The sequence below is a fragment of the Pongo pygmaeus genome, chromosome 16 (genome assembly GCF_028885625.2).
Source record: "Pongo pygmaeus isolate AG05252 chromosome 16, NHGRI_mPonPyg2-v2.0_pri, whole genome shotgun sequence".
Lineage (NCBI taxonomy): Eukaryota > Metazoa > Chordata > Mammalia > Primates > Hominidae > Pongo > Pongo pygmaeus.
In genome coordinates, this window is record NC_072389.2 from 26,553,142 (window position 1) to 26,569,362 (window position 16,221).

Consider the following 16,221-nt stretch of genomic DNA (forward strand, 5'->3'; position numbering starts at 1 on the left):
ATAACTGATAAGATAGAGCACAACATTTCTTAGCTTCAAATCTTCTAACCACAATTACATCTCTCCTAGAAAAACAGAACAAAAGCTAATTTGAGGAGGAGGAAAGTGCTCTCTCCTCTCTCAAAACTTTACCTGAAGTTTTTTACTTCCAAACAGTCCCCCTTCATCTTCATCAGAATCAGTATCTTCAGAAAAATCAGTATCTGCCACCTCATCATCATCTTTTCATTCCTCTTCTTTTTCTCTGTTTTCTAAATAGGCCTCCATTTCAGAGAGTTGGAAGAATTTCTCATCTACTATGGACTTTTCTCTTGGTTTTCCATGTCCTTTGCTTTGCACCTTGCTCTGCTGTTCCAATTTGTTGATATCAAAGTCAAGATCAGAATCCTCATCACTGAGAACTGGGCTTTTCCTCAGATCGAATTTGCTTGAGTTTTTTGTTTTGTTTGGTTTTTTCGAGACAGAGCCTTGCTCTGTCACTCAGGCTGGAGTGCAGTGGCGTGATCTCCTCTCACTGTAAGCTCTGCCTCCTGGGTTCACGCCATTCTCCTGTCTCAGCCTCCCAATTAGCTGCGACTACAGGTGCCCACCACCACGCCAGGCTAAATTTTTTTTGTATTTTTAGTAAAGATGGAGTTTCACCATGTTAGCCAGGGTGGTCTCGATCTCCTGACCTCGTGATCCACCCGACTCAGCCTCCCAAAGTGCTGGGATTACAGGTGTGAGCCACTGCACCTGGCCTCAGTTTCACCTTCTTTAACATGTAAGGGCATAAATAAATGTGAATGCCTAATCCAAATTCATTCCTCTCCAAAAAGCATCCAACTCTGGCCGGGCATTGTGGCTCATGCCTGTAATCCCAGTACTTTGGAAGGCCGAGGCGGGCAGATCATCTGAGGTAAGGAGTTTGAGACCAGCCTGACCAACATGGTGAAACCCCATCTCTACTAAAAATAAAAAATTAGCCAGGCGTGGTGGTGTGTCTGTAATCCCAGCTACTCAGGAGGCTGAGGAAGGAGAATCACTTGAACCCAGCAGGCAGAGGTTGCAGTGAGCCTAGATCACACCATTGCACTGCAGCCTGGGCAACAGAGCAAAACTCCATCTCAAAAAGAAAAAGCATCCAACTCTCTGAAAGTTGGTTTTGAAGGAGGCTTCTCTCCTACTCATACCCAGACCCTGCCCCTGAGGACCCCTCATCCCTAAAAGGTGAGGCGTCCAATCATCTGGGAGGAAAAACAGCTTCAATTGCTGCCCAGCCCTACAACCCAGTTCTTTTGTTAACTCTTTGTTGTGTGATCTTTGTCACTCCATCTCTTTAAAAGCTGTGTGCTGTGGGGTTTTTTTTCTTTGTTTTTATTTTTGTTTTTGTTTATGACAGGGTCTCACTCTGCCACCCAGGCTGGAGTGCAGTTGTGTGATCTAGCTCACTGCAACCTCTGCCTCCTGGGCTCAAGCAATCTTCCCACCTCAGCCTCCTGAGTAGCTGGGACTATACGTGCATGCCACCACACCCAGCTAATTTTTGTATTTTTTATTGTAGAAATGGGGTCTCGCATGTTACCCAGGTTGGTCTCAAACTCCCGGGCTCAAGCAATCCTCCTGCCTTGGCCTCCCAAAGTACTGCGATTATAGGCGGGGATTATGGCTGGCAAAAGCTGTGATCTTTATGGATTGGGAAGAACATGAAGAAAATAGAGGCTTGCTTGGCTGGCTAGATCTTGGGAGATTTTGTTGCCATCCTAGGTCTTGGGCCTCTCTTACCTGGAGCTGCTGCAGATATTTCAGTCACAGCTCACAATCCTGATTTCAGCTCTCCCCTCCCCCATCACAAGACAACCGGGAGCTTTATCAGAAAGCCTAAGCCTGACATTGTGATCTGTACCCCGTGCCTCCCCTGGGAGCCTCCACCCTCCACTGGCCTCTGTTTGTGACATTCACCTTGATGTCTGAGTGCCAAGTTCCTCCCTTTTGGTGTCCCGCAGCAACAAATCAGATGAATACCAAAAATTACATAATTCCTAGGAGCCAACCAGGGGAAAAGTGAAGACCAACCATCCAAGGAAAAAGGGTATAGATTATCTATCACCCCTGGTTCAAGTTAATTAAAGAAATGCAGGCTGATCATGGACTCAAAAACAGCCTGATCCAGAAGTGTGGGGGAAAAAATGCCAGCTCCAGCAGCTTTGTCCTTAGACCCTGAGGTGGAAGCAAAGTTCACATCTACTGTCTCCATTCTGATGGAGGCCACCCGTGGTCGGCGGGTGCATTGGTTCACTCTGCGCATGCATGAATATAGCCTCAAGATCTTCCCAGGCTTCCCACCCATCCTTCCTGCAGAGGTCACTATATGTTTGGATAGATTCCAGGGTGTCGTGGGGCCACGTTTGCCAATGGGCGGGGTGGGGGGCACCACCATGAAAAGGCTGTGCACTTGGGGCCCTCAGGAGTACCCCTGTCTCCATGAGCCTGCTTTGGCAGGACAGGCTGATCCTGCTGTGCTAAGCCTGGTCATCTCACTTCCACTTCTATTCTGGGCCAAGCACTTCTGGTGCCTCAGGCTCCTGCCCTGTGCCAGCCTGTGGGTGGTACGATTCTGAGGTCCACGTTGGGTTAGAGCAGTAGATCTCAGCCAGGAGACACTGTCACAACTAGGGAGAAGGTGCTGCTGGTATCTAGTGGGTCGAGACCAGAGATGCTACTAAACATGCTCCAATGCATGGGACAGCCCTCAGAACAAAGGTCTATCTAGTCCCAAACGTCAAAGAGAAGCCCTGGCTTAGGGGAAGGGGTGTCCTCCAGAGAGCACGGCTTTAGGCTTTCAGCCCCTCTAAGAATGAGGGTTCTTGCTTTTTTTCTCCATCTCTCATCGGCCCAGACGTAGGGGAGGGAAGAGTTACACCAGGGTAGGATCCAAGTACTCCTGAACCTCTAAGCCAAATGTGGTTCTCCAAATAGCACAATTTCCCCTAAAAATGAAGTCTGAAATGGAATGGGTGAGAAACATGCTTCCTTCCATCTTCTAGTACGTTGGCTGTAAAACTCATCTTAAAAATATGACAAGGCATTCATTGTAGCACTGTTCATAACTGAAAAAGATTTTTTAAAACCCTAAATGTCCACTTATAAGGGCCAGATAAATTATGATGCATTCATGCAATGAAATTATATGCAGTTGTTGAAAGACTGAGGTAGCTCTAAATATAATGATATGAAACAATCTCCAAGACATATTATTAAGAATACCAAGGCCAGGCATGGTGGCTCACACCTGTATAATCCCAGCACTTTGGGAGGCCCAGGTGAGAAAATGGCTTAAGCTCAGGAGTCTGAGACCAGCCTGGGCAATATAGTGAGATCACATCTCTACAAAAATAAAAAATGTAGCCAGACATGATGGTGCACACCTATGGTCTCTGCTACTTGGGAGGCTGAGGTGGGAGGATCATTTGGGTCCATGAGGTTGAGGCTGCAGTGAGCTATGATTGTGCCACTGTTCTCCAGCTTGGGTGACAGAGCAAGACCCTGTCTCAAGAAAGAAAGAGGATGTGGCCGGGCACAGTGACTCACGCCTGTAATCCCAGCACTTTGGGATTAGCCAGGTGTGGTGGTGGGTGCCTGTAATCCCAGCTACTCGGGAGGCTGATGCAAGAGAATTGCTTGAACCTGGGAGGCAAAGGTTGCAGTTAGCCGAGGTCGTGCCATTGCACTTCAGCCTGGGCAATGAGTGAAAATCTATCTCAAAACAAAACAAAAACAAAAACAAAACAACGACAACAGCAACAAAAAAAGATTCTGTGTTTTAAAAAAAGAAAAGAAAAGAAAAAGAGTATCCATAATATATTATTACAGAAAAAAATGAAGCTGAAAAAAATAAAAATAAAGAAAGTTGCAGAAAAATGTGATTTGGGGGAAAATTTGCATGCAAATGCAAATAAATTTGCAAAGAAAGAAGACTAGAAGGATACACGCAAAAGCATTCATACTGGCTACATCTGAAGAGAGGAAGTAGAGGTGGGAGCGGGAGTGCACTTTTGCTTTATGCAAGTCTATAATGCTTGATTTCTCTTTCAACAAATGTGTGTATTCCTTTTGTCATAAAAAGAAATTAATCGGCCAGGCACAGTGGCTCATGCCTGTAAACTCAGCACTTTGGGAGGCCGAGGTGGGAAGATCACCTGAGCTCAGGAGTTTGAAACACGCCTGGCCAACATGGTGAAACCCCATCTCTACCAAAAATACAAAATTAGCTGGGCATGGTGGCACATGCCTGTAGTCCCAGCTACTCGGGAGGCTGAGGCAAGAGAATCATTTGAACCAGGGAGGTGGAGGTTGCAGTGAGCCAGGATTGTACCATTGCACTCCAGCCTGGGCAAAAAGAGCAAAACCCTCTCTCTCAAAAAAAAAAAAAAAAAAAGGAAAGAAAGAAAGAAAACAACTAATAACAACTGCAACCTTAAAGCATGAGAAACCAGAGCAGGAACGACTAGGTCAGTTAGTCTTGGAGGACAACGATATACATTAAACACAGTGTTGGAGGGCCACTGTGGTGAGAGGTGAGAATAATGAACAAATAGTGCCTGCGGCACTAAAGGCTCTGGCTGATTTAGAAGGAAATGGGATAAACTGAGTCAAACACAAAGCAGAAAAGAGGGAACTCCCTTCCATATGCAATTGATCTCAGGACATCATTGAGTCTACAGCCTGGCTGGAAGTCACCCCCATTGGGATAGACGTCAATGTGGCCCCTGGGCATGTAAATACCAGTGCTCAAGCTGAAGGAATGCATGTAGGTGTGGGGGACATCCACAAAATCTGCATCGTCAGGGGAGAGCCTCTTGTGGATGTCTGTCCCTTCAGAAAATTAGCCAGGGGTAGTGGCGGGCACCTGTATTCCCAGCTACTCGGGAGGCTGAGGCAGGAGAATGGCGTGAACCCAGCGGGCGGAGCTTGCAGAGAGCCGAGATCTCGCCACTGCACTCCAGCCTGGGTGAAAGAGTGAGACTCCGTCTCAAAAAAAAAAAAAAAATTCCTTCAGAGATAAAAATAATTTCTTATGTTTTTACCAGATTGTTGCAGCCTAGTCAAGCTGCTGTAACAAAATACATCAGCTGGGTGACTGGGTGGCTTATAAACGACAGAAATGTATTTCTCACAGTCCTGGGAGCTGGGAAATCCAAAATCAAGGCGCAGGCATGTGCAGCATCTGGTGAGGGCCCATTTTCTCACAGATAATGCCTTCTCCCTGTGTCCTCATGAGGTGGAAGGAACAAAGGAGCTTTCCTGGGCCTGTTTTATAAGTGCACTAATTACATAAGAGGTTCTTTCACCTCCCAAAGACCTCACCTCCTAATACCATATCTATATGAGTTTTAGTACCTAATTTACACTTAATATGAAATTTGAGGGAGCACAAACATTCAGGCCATAGTATATATATCAATATCATTTTTTATATCTTCTCTATTTAATATTTATAATCAGTATTGAACATCACAATGTCTCTCATTTCCATTTTCTTCTGTCTCAAATCTTCTTTATTGTGACATTTTTGATCATTTGTATTTGATTTTTTACTTCTCTTCAAATAATCCTATTTTCTTATATAAAAAGTTGGTTGCTCCATTCTCCCCTCATTAATTTTGTTTGTAACATACTAACCTTACTCAGTGCTGTAAGTTAAACGCAGCTTTCTTAACTGGACCATCAAATAGGCTACCTCTTGTAAATAACTATAAAGCTGTTCATACAAGGTCTAAAACATAATTCAATTTGAAAAAATTAAAAATAGGTATTAAATATCTATCCAAAAAAGAAAAGTATAACCTAATATTTTTATGAATTTTGAATCTAAAATTAAATGCTGGTCAATAATGAATTTTTTTATTGTGAAACAAATATTTAATGAAGGTGTTTTACTGTGATATATATTATTTATAATTTGATAGCCCTTACTCTAGTAAAATGCACAGTGGATTAATAGTTCAGAAACCAAGGGATGTTTTCAGTTTCTGCTATTATTCAGCTATTTCACTTTGGGAGTCACCTACATCTCCAGGTCTAGTGCTTTTCCAGTGGCTTGAGTAGGAAGACAGCCTGGATTATGTCTTGGCACCCTCAAAAGCAATGAGACAATGAAGACTGTCAATGCAAATATAATATTTATCTGTTTATGGAATCCCTTTGTTATTTGCTTTTATATTTGGATATCTCACTTATACTAGAAATCAATAAAATAATGAACTGCCACTCTGAAGATTCAGAAATCAATCTTCTTTCTGACAAGTATAAAACTACTCCATGTAATCCATTTTGTGCTTCATTTTCTTTGTTTGCTTTTCAAATAATTACAAAGCTTTCTACTAAGAAATGTTCTCTTTCACATCCCCTTGAAACGGAGATGTTGAGTAAGTCTTTGAGATACCCAGGACTCTAATGGAATGGCAGCTGTTCGATATATTGTAGGGTTGGTTGAGTAATTAAATAAAACATTAATTTTTTTTTACATTTTATTTTACCTAGTACTGTTGCAGAAGTAGGGGGTGGTTATACAAAGAGACTTATGAGCCGGCCTCCTGCCTTTTAATCACTCACATTCTAATAGAAAGAACCCACAGATATTTAAGCATGCTTGAAAAATCATGGAAGACTCTGTGTAGAAGGCAATGTGTGAGTTATCAAAAAGCCAATTAGCATATAATCCATTTAAGACAGAATGGCCATTTCAGGAAGAGGCTATAATGTAAGCATTGCACAAATGACTCAGGTGAGAATAACACCAGAAGACATATAAATAGCTTTGCATGTCAGGTGCATGGGGATAAGTAGGAGATATGATGAGAGGAGATGGAGGGAACAAATAATTAATGACATTTTATATCTTGCTAAAGTTATTGAATTTTATCCTGGGGATTTTAGGTGGAGAAGTGACCCTACCAGGAGTATGTCTGAAAAACATTCTTGTATCAGCAGCATGAAGGATACATCTGACAGGAATCTGAAGCAGGATGAACATTTAATAGATGAGAGAGATGCATAGAGCAGCAAAGACAGTGCACATTAGTGAGCCTTCAAAAATGTTTATTGAGTTGAAATGAATGGAAGACGTTTGTTGAAACTTTCCTTTCTCACGTCTTATTTTTAGAAAATGTCAATAATAGCTCTTCATTGGGTTGCTTCAAAGTTACTCAGCTGAACCCCAGTGAGGGTGTGAGATAGTTGGAGTCTGGGTGAACGACCCATGTCATCACAGGTGCTTCAAAAATGTCATCAAACATTCATCTACAGATGGCCCCGTTGTTCTGCATGGTCTTTACAGGTCCTGAGTCTTATGCTGCAGTCTGATGCACAAAATAGTATTCTGCTTTTTGCAATGAAATCAATATGCACCTTAATTATTCCCTTCATGTTTGGACAAAGGACATGTCAGCAGGGATTGCGCTGACTTTGGTTGTCATGCACACTCCTTGGTTGCTAACTCTGTTTAAAGATTTTGTTTATTTTTGCGTCTGTGTCATTTTCAGAAAGTTTTGCCAATAAAATAAATCATTTAGAAGTTTCCTCAATAATTCTCAAAGGTAGGATATACCAAAGAAGAAGCTGCTTTCTGATAATTAAAAGCTGACTGCAACATTTTAATTTTTAAAACATTTTCACATTTTTATAAATGTGTCATCATAACACTGTCATATAAATAAAAAGAAATATAATTTTTCCCATGTTGGAAATGAATGGTTTAAAGATTGACTTTGGAGGAGTGGGTAAAAAAGTGCTTGGTTCAAAAGGAAAAAAAATCTCACCACTAAATATCACTATTTCAATATCCATAGTACATTTATTGGTGGTAATATTTTGTTAGTTTGGCTTTGGCAATAAAAAATATTATACACATAAAATATTTTATCTTTTATATCCATATGTTTCCAAGCCTCATATTCTAAAAAGCCTAAAAACAATGACAAGCCCAGTAACACTGATGACCTTGGCAAGCAGAGTGTAGCCTCTTATGTAGCATTTTACATTAAAACAAATCAGGGACCCCAAATAAATGATTAAATCTGGATACGGTGCAAAAAATGTACAGAATTGGTCTGAAGCAACTTATTATCCTAAAAATGTAACGAAGATTTCAAAAACTTCATATCAAAAACTCTCATGGTACAACTGGAAGAGGATTCTATTGTTAGGAAGAGGCAATTTTAGTAGCAAAACAAGTGGAAGTTACTGAAAAATTGATTGACCTTAATTAGTGATAAAAAGTGATAATTTTTTTACTTAATAAAAATTCCTTAATCACATTTGGTGAATACTAGGTAACCAATGCATTCTGTAAACTGAGAAAGAAAGGGAAGAACTCTAGCATTCATCCTAATATTCTTATACAACTGCAACTAAATAATTGATGAAATATTTTTTAAATTAAGAATTCCAGCTGATAAAGAAAAAAAGATTAATAGAATTGTAGTATCAACATATTGCACCACGAATGAAATTGTAGACACAAAAAATTATTATCAATGGCTACCCAAAATTATGAGAAATGCTGCAGAAGATTAGGCTAACACTTGAACCCACTGTCAATATTAGCATTTTTAAAAAATGGAAAGGAAAGTGTACACATTATTTACATTATAGGAAATACAAATATTTCACTATAAATCCTATAAAATAATTCAATATATTTCTTTAATAATAAGAGAAGCAAGAAGTAGCAAGAGGGAGTTTGCTACCTGGGAAGGGAAGGTGTTAAATGACATGGGAAGTGAGGTGTGGTATGTCAACCAGCTGACAAACTTCAAGACCCAAATATGTCAGAAGGCTCTAGGTAGCAACAATGGATAAAAGGCTGTTCCATGAATAGGACATAGACTGAGACTAAGCATACATTTTGTGTGTGTATGTGTGCTCTGGGTTGTGATGGAGAAGTCTGGAATTTCAAGATTTCGGCAGCATAGTTACTGAGGGAATAGATGAGCTATGGAGGCTGCCTACCTGAGATGTGTTAGGCCACATACATCCAAAAGCATAGAGATCTCAATCAAAATTAAAGCAATTTGACTAAATTGGGGAGAAAAATAAGATTAGGTAATTGCCTCATAACTGTATATTTTAAGAGCAAAGTTTTGGAATCAGTTATATAGAATCAGTTTATATATATATATTTTTTATATATATATTTTATATATATATATATATATACACACACAAACACACACATACATATACATATAGTGGAGATATGTGTCTATAGAGGTATCTATCTATCTACCTATATTCAAGTTTGAAGATCTATATGTCCAAGTTCTAACATTATATAGCAGTATGTTCTTGGATTATTTACTTCATTTCACTGAGGATATTTCTCAGCTGTTTAAGGAGAACAAACTGTATATATCACAGTAGAGTTGTGATGGTTAAATAAGATATTATATAAAAATGAATATTAAAATATATGTCATATTTTAGATACTCAATATTTTCAATAGAGAATAGAAAGCTACTTATTTGCTTGTGCCGGGGAAAAATAAGAGGAAGAAAAATAGGGAAAACATACACTGTGAGAAATGATAGGGAAGACTTGAAAGGAATAACTTCAGTGTTACAGGAATGAAATTGGAGGCTCTTGGTTTATGGTTATCACTCCTTGGTTTATGGCAATAAAGGAACAATGTTGGAAACCAGAAATCCACATTGGATAACATAGATTTGGGGTCCGGGCAAGATACAACAACATGTGTATTGGTACAGAGTTTTCCAAATATATTGAGGGCAACTGGGATGATGATTGTGCCCAGTGTTTCCCAATCTTCTTTTATTATCACTCCTCTCCCTACCAGGATCCCTTTTAGATGCTTTTATAAAATCACCACCATTCTGTCATGAAATTAAATTTTAACAATGAAGATCTTGTCCTATAGTGTTAAACTGCGGAGACCCAAAGTGTTGTAATTTTTTTTGTTGTTGTTGAGACAGAGTCTCAATCTGTCACCCAGGCTGGAGTGCAGTGGCATCATCTCCGCTCACTGCAAGCTCCACCTCCCAGGTTCATGCCATTCTCCTGCCTCAGCCCCGAGTAGCTGGGACTACAGGTGCCCGCCACCACGACCGGCTAATTTTTTGTATTTTTAGTCGAGATGGGTTTTCACCGTGTTAGCCAGGATGGTCTCCATCTCCTGACCTCGTGACTCGCCCGCCTTGGCCTCCCAAAGCGCTAGGATTACAGGCGTGAGCCACCGCGCCCGGCCCAAACTATTGTAATTCTAAAGAATATTTTCCCCCTCAAGAGCCAATCGTAACCGCATTGTGGACAATAATATCCTTTTGAGAATGCCTGACTCAGTCTAGCAAGATTTTAACCACGTAGGGTTCTTGAGAAGGAATGAAGACTGAGGAGATTAGAGAAGTAAGAAGTATCCAGATGTTAGGAAAACTGATGAGTTAATATATATGAAGGGTTTGGGGTCTCCGTGGGTAAAGACTCAGTGTTAGAAGTGGAGGCATTTTCAGGAAATAGAGAGTAACTTAGTTTAAAAACAAAGGAAGGCAGAAGCTCAAGATAGGGGGAAAAGTGTGAGAAGGCACCTTTACTATACTATGGAAGATATGAATATAAGAGGGTAATATAAATTAATTTCTAGGAAGGGAAGGATGCTTTTGAATTGTTCATATTAATCTTACATTCTAGCTGTATAAATTCACATAGGATGTATATTTAGGTAATGATAATGCTGATGTGTTCATTTTCAAGATTTTCAAGGACTGCGTGGAATAGGATGCTGATATGGGCTGCCACATCATAAACAAGCTGGATTATTCCTCCTTGCCAGTTTAAAACAACCCACTGGGTTTTCAGGGAACACAGTCAAATCTTAGGAAACAAAAAAATACATTTCTCTCCATGTGTACATTCATGAATATTTACTGTTTTATTCCACTGTCTTGATTCAGGTCATATAAATATAATTTAATTTTTAGCTTTTACCCGAAAATCATGAGAATTATTTGCATGTCAATCATTTTATAATCATAAAATATTTCAGAAATAGACTTAGCAAACAATCATAAACGACATTTATTTTTCTCATTGTAGCAGCAGTTACTTCCTGATCCTTTATTTTATATATTTTATAATGGCATTATGATAGATTTTGATTTCTAGGCACATTTCCAGACTTTGTCAGTTCCTGATATTAACGAACAACTCATTGCACATGCTTTAGTATATTCTGAAATGACAATCTACTGAAGATAACGACTTAGATTGCATGTCTTTCCTTTTCACTAGACAATTTTAGACTTTGGAATTTCTGAAAATGCAGCAGAAGTACTTAGATCCACAGGACAAAACCATACCTGGGCCTAGTTTGTACCCACTGCTAGAGGCCAAGGCTGTACAAATAAGCAATGTTTGGGGCTGGACCAATGCGACATGTTTACTGTGCAACGATGATGAATGCATGTTGTTTCAGTCAGGAGACAGAGATGCTCTCTAATCTTTTTTTTCTTAGCTTAAAAAAACTAAAGATGAAATTTGCTGAGGGATATGGGGAACGTAGGAGAGAAACCTCAAGAAGTTTCTCTTTTGATTATCAGATTTCATTCCATTCTAACAGTGGGGAGCAATTAGTCATAAAGAAAAAGACACAAGGGTGGTAATGACAGTTGAAAAGAGTAGCAACAATTAAAATTATCCATATGCAATAACTCTGTGTGTGTGCATGAATGGTTGTGCGTGTGTGTGTGTGTGCACGTCTGTGTGAGGGATAAAGAGTAATATGCTTATATGTGCTAATTGCATTATTGTGCATGTATGCATATTTTATAATTAATTATCAATCTCCAATGGGGTGGAGTGGGTAAAACAACCCGGTATCTACATTTTATTTCAGGAATATGACTGCTATTTCATAAAGAAGATTTATTTCTTACATAATTTTACAAGAACGTTTAGTAGTCATAACAAATTCTGAGTGAAACATGTCAGTTTGATTTAAATTGGAGCTAATGGAAGTTCTGTGTTTGTTACATAAGATAGCGATTGTTATTGCAGCAGGTTTCTGTCAAGAATTTATCCTTTTAAATTTTAACGATTATTTTTCTACATAGTGGTCATTTATTTGCTGCCACCAATTTAATATTTCTAAAACAAATTTCAAAATTATATATATATTAATAATTTCAAATCAGTTACTACTAAACCTATTAGAGTAAAAGCATGTATCATCTATTGTAATGAATTAATTATAGCAGATATAGAAACATTTGGCTGTAGTCCTGTTCCCTTTAGTCCTCCTTTCTGGTCTAATTTGCCCTTAACGTTTTCTCTGTTTTTCCTTTCTGCCTTGATCCTCCACTTGCATCTATTTATCCTTCTTTTTCATCATCCTCTCGCCTCTTCAGTATTCACTACTATGCTTCTTTCCTTTTTCTTCTCATCACTGTTGTTATTTCTTGCTTTGTGTACACTTTCTATTCCTCATACTTTTTTCCACTTCTATGTCACTTTTATCCAACACTGTCCGCTCTTCTTTCTCCATTCTTGATGTTATTCCCTCATAAAATGGAAAGACCTTAGGCAAAGACAATGACTTTTAAAATTTGCATTTCCCATACTTTGCAAAATGTTTGGGGCATACATACTGGTAAATATTGACTAACATTTTCTAATAATGTATTGCTAAATTTGGGAGTAGGAAGTTTTAATATCTAATTCACGCCAGCACTGTGCAAGATACTAAGAAATTTATTATCATAAAACTGTAACATCATTTTGCTAACCACAAATTTATTCACTGTATATCATATCTCCATAGTTTGAACACATTCCTGCTGCCAGATTTATTCATAACAAATGTATGTCTCCCTAGTTCAATTCAGCTGTTCTCTGAAAATTAATTCAGAAAAAAATTGGTTAGAATCTTGGCCTCTGATACATTCTTCTATCAAAAATATCAATCCCACTACTAGTAACTGCTACTTTTATATCTGCATTTTGACTTTGTACTTGCTGAGTGTCATTACTATCAGTCACAGAGCTGTGTTCTGTATATAGCAGTCTTGCTAAAGATTACTTTGTTTTGGGTTTATGCACCAAATAGGATTCATCTCCTACAAGGTTCTCAAACAAGAGCATATCGAGATAAAGAACAAAAATTTTAGACCAAGAGCAAAGCTGAAGTAAAAGCTTGATTGAAAAATATGCCTTAGGGTAATTTACACCTGTAATCCCACCATTTTGGAAGGTAGAGTGGGCAGATTACTTGAACCTAGGAGTACGAGACTAACCATGGCAAATGGTGAAACCCCATCTCTACAAAAAACACAAAAAATAATCAGGCATGGTGACACTAGCCTGTGGTCCCAGCCACTTGGGAGGCTGAGGTAAGAGGAGCACTTGAGCCCAGAAGATTGAGGCTTCAGTGAGCCTGAGCCATAATCCACCACTGCACTCCAGCCTGGGCAATGGAGTCAGAGCCTGTCTCAAAAATGAAAAAGTAAAATATGCCTTGGTAACAAAGTTAACACTAATATCCTACCTCCTAATGCAAAATGTAGACCTTTGAACTCACACATCCAGTTTTATCTGAAAAAAATAAGATAGCCATTTCTAGATCTTCATAGAAGTCCACAACCCTCATCCAGTTACTCAATTACAAAAAAACAAAAACAAAAAACAAACAAAAAACCACAAATAAAATAACACAGTGAAAGTCAAGATATGAGCAAGCACATGGTCACACTTCCTCTGCATGACAAATACTGGAGTAGCATAGTAGATAAAATCAGTCATCTCTAAGTTAGCCTTTTGATAGATTTCAAGAATGGCATCTGAAAAAGAAATTACTCCAAACATAACATATCCCAGAGAGGATATTTTAAAATCTGCATTCCAGCAGCTATAACTGCCTGCTAAAACCAGAAGCTATAACTGAGCCTGTACTAATTAAGGAGAATTTGGCAGAAAAAAAAATATGTACTCTTTTTGAACCTGACCTAATCATTGAGATATGACATGCATGGGGACTTATGGGAAATTTGAATTAATCAGTAGGCTCATGGCATTTACTTGGTGGTATCAAGCAGGTTATTCCAGCAAGACATCAGTGATTTGATATCAAGGGCAGGAAATGGCTGGAGTTATATAGAAAAAAATAATGGAGACTAGTGAGGCTGATGACTCTTTGAATTGTAGAAACACAGAATTATAAAGATGTACTCTCTGATAACAGTGAGAAACTATCGAACGTTTCTGTGCCAAGATCCATTTAAGGTTCTAGTTAGAAGGCAAAATCATGCAAGGGACACATTATCCAAACAGAAACATAGAGAACCAGAGCAAAGAAGAAACCTAGTTTTATAAAAAAATTGAAACTTGAGGTCAGAATGTAGGTATCAGGATAAAAAAAAAATGAAATGGGATGCACAATCACAACTGTGATAATAATTTTAATAATCTTTAAAATACTGGATTAGAATTACAAAAACACACCATGCTTAACGTTATTATAAACCAAAGAAATCAAATTTAACTGCTTATACATAGTAGCTAAATAATGTTCTTGTTGTGCAGAAAAGCAAAACTATAAAAGATTAATTCTGTCTTGAACAAAACAATCTGCTCTTTCCACAAGCCTACTGTATAACCTCTGTAGGGATCTACTGTCCATCGGCTTCCTTCCCCGTATGTTCCCTAGAGTGTAGGAGTATGTTTGATGTGGTTACCCAGGGGATTTTATTTTTCATGTGGTCACATGAATCACCACACCTGCTTTAAACCCATTGCTACAATTTAAATGATCATGGTAGGAATGACACCTTCAGCTATCGTTTTTCTGTCACAACAGTCTGCCTTAACTTCCCTATATTGTGTCTTCCAGTCTTCTGGTCATCCACCTAAATCTACCCAAATTCCACTATGTCATCTGTTGCCTCCTTGACTGCTTTCTACGCTCTACATCCAGCTATTGTCTGTCATGATATTTTCTGGGTGTCATATTTCAGTGCTCATCTAGCTATTCAAATATTTTTTATTGCTGGTTCCACTGCCACATGGACCTTATTTTGGATTTTATTATGACCTCACAAAAAGGAGTCACTAATGAAAACTAATGAAAACACAATATATTTTCAATTTAATAAAATATTAATTTCTCAGGAAAAGCGTGTTTCCCTGGTTAGTATTTTTGAGTATTGGATTACTATGTATATAATATATATATTTATATGAGTTATGTATTACAGTTGACCCTTGAACAATGTGGGGATTAGGGGTGCTGATTTCCCACAAAGGCAAAAATCTGTGTATAATTTTTGTCTCCTGAAAAACTTAACTAATAGCCTACTGTTTACCAGAAGCCTTACCAGTAACATAACATTTGATGAACATATCTTTTAAATGTTATATGCATTATGTACTGTATTCTAACAGTAAATTAAGCTAAAAATATAAAATTATTATTATAAGAAAGATAAAATATATTTACTATTTATGAAGTTGGTCACCATAATTTATTAATTCTTATTTTCTCATTGAGTAGGCTGAGGTGGAGGAAGGGGAGTGGTTGGTCTTGCTATCTCATGGGTAGCACAGGCAGATTTGTGGAGGCTATAGAAGGGAAGTCAGGAGAAGCAGGCAAAGTTGGCCCAACTTTGTGAAAATACATAATAATTTCTGACTTTTTTGCTTTTTAATTTCTCTAAAAATGTTCCTATATGGTAAAAATCTGTCTTCCATCATGTTTCAGTCCCATATCAAAGAAGGTTCCTTATAGTAAGAGAAGTCAAAAGCAGTCTTGAATAATTGGAAACCTTTTGACCGATTGTCAAAAGTCAACTTGTTTTCTGGCATTGCTTATTTTACATCTTCCCCATCATCATTATCTGGCACTAGTTTAGAAACACTCATCTCTATCAAGTAATCTTCTGTTAATTCCTCTTGTGTGGTGTCTGTTAACTTTTGAATTTCTCCAAGACTCATATCTTGAAACCATTCATACTTCACCTTTTTTTGCTATATCCACAATCTCTCTTATTATGTCCTAGATTGGCTCTGCCAGAAATCCTGTGAAGTCAAGCACCGTTTTCTGGATACGGTTTTCTCCAGCAGCAATTTATTGTTTCAACCTTGATGGTTTTCATTGCTTTTCTGTAACAATGATGGCAAATTTAACAGTGTAATTCTTCCAGATGTTCTATCAGGGTTCTCTTCCATAGAGTTGAAAA

The 16,221-nt window shown here is 38.4% G+C and overlaps 1 protein-coding gene across 3 annotated transcripts in view; it reads right to left on the reverse strand.

Moving 5' to 3' along the window:
- LOC129014668 (golgin subfamily A member 6-like protein 1) overlaps window positions 1–16,221 on the reverse strand; it is a 96,295-nt gene that overhangs the window by 18,226 nt on the left and 61,848 nt on the right. The window contains exon 1 of one of the 3 annotated variants that reach the window (XM_063653188.1): window positions 133–3,250. The exons of the other annotated variants lie outside the window; for them this stretch is intronic. The gene's annotated coding sequence lies outside the window, so the exon portion shown is untranslated. Of the gene's footprint in view, window positions 1–132; window positions 3,251–16,221 lie in introns of those variants that run through there. 3 annotated transcript variants of the gene reach the window in all.